Genomic DNA, 1,503 nt, shown 5'->3' with positions numbered 1-1,503 from the left:
GGATAGGGGGCCCTAGAGTAGGTCAAAGGTCAGACATAGCCACTCCCACTGTTAAGAGTTCCACAAGAACGTTAAGCTACACAACCAAAACACATATGCAGAGGATGTAGCTGAGAGTCATACATGTTCTGTGATGGTCATTTCACCCTCCGTGAGCCCCTAAGAGCCCTGCCTACTTGATTCTGTGGGCTGGCTTTCCTAGTGTACTTGACCCCTCTGTCTTCTGAAATATTTCCTCCCCCTTTTAGAGGGGAGTCCCCCAAGCTCTGCCTAGTGTTTGGCCATGGGTCTCTGCAACTGAACCCATCAGTTGCTGGAAGAAACCTCTCTGATTTTGATGGGGTAGGCATCCATCCATGAGTACAGCAGAATATCACCAGGAATCATTTCATTGACTTCTCCTTATGGCCAGTTGTGTTTGGTTCTATCATTGGTCTCCGTTCTATCCAGCCTCTGCTTCCTGAACATCCAGGCAGTGTCTAGCATGGGATCACTCTTGTGGTTCAAGCCGCATGTGACCAGTCATTAGTCGGCCTCACCACAGTTGCTGTGAAATCTTTACCCCAGTACATCTTGTAGATAGCACAAATTATAGGTCAAATACGTCTGGCTAGGTACCACCAGTACCACCACTGGAAGACTTGCCTGGTTACAAAAGATGGCCTGTTCAGCCTCTGTATTCCCCAGTACTCTGAGACTTTGCTAGGGTCTCCTTCAAAATTTCCAGAGATGTTCTGTTGCCGTAGATTCCCACATTGCTGGCCAAATGTTTCAACTCCAGTCATTGTCTCATACACCCTCCTTTCATTGCTCCCTCCCTTACCTGATTCTTCCTGTTCACAACCCTACCCAGCCCTGTCCATCTGCAGAATGTGTTCTATTTCTCCTTTCCAAGAAATTCCATGATTCTCACCCCGCTTTGACCTCTCCTTGTCACTTAGTCTGTCTGTGTCAGTAGATTGCAGCATGATTGTCTTTTATGTCACACCTAGTATCCACTTATAAGCAAGTATATACCATGTTTGTCTTTCTGGGTCTGGGTGACCTCACTCAGTGTGATTTTTTTTTCTAATTTCTTCCAAATGTCTGCAAGTTCCATGTTGCCATTTTTACAGCTGCTCCAATACTCCATTGAATAAATGTTTCACATTTTCTTTATCGACTCTTCTGTGGAGAGACATCCAGATTATTTTTAGTTTCTGGCTATTATGAATAAGATTACTATGAACACAGTTGAGCAAGTGTCCTAATTGTAGAATGGAGCACCCTTTGGGAATATGCCCATGGATGGTATAGCTAGGTTCTGAGGTAGATAGATTCCCCATCTTCCTCAGTAACCACCCTATACATTTACACAGTGGTTGAACAAATTTGCACTCCTTGAGCAGTGAAGGAATGTTATCCTTGCTCCATGTGCTCACCAGCATGAGGTCTTACTTGTGGTTTTGGTCTTATTCATTCTGGCAGGTGTAATATCAAAATACTTTTGATTGGCAATTGTCT

The sequence above is a fragment of the Mastomys coucha genome, unplaced genomic scaffold (genome assembly GCF_008632895.1).
Source record: "Mastomys coucha isolate ucsf_1 unplaced genomic scaffold, UCSF_Mcou_1 pScaffold9, whole genome shotgun sequence".
NCBI classification, from domain to species: domain Eukaryota; kingdom Metazoa; phylum Chordata; class Mammalia; order Rodentia; family Muridae; genus Mastomys; species Mastomys coucha.
This window is presented reverse-complemented; position numbering follows the sequence as displayed.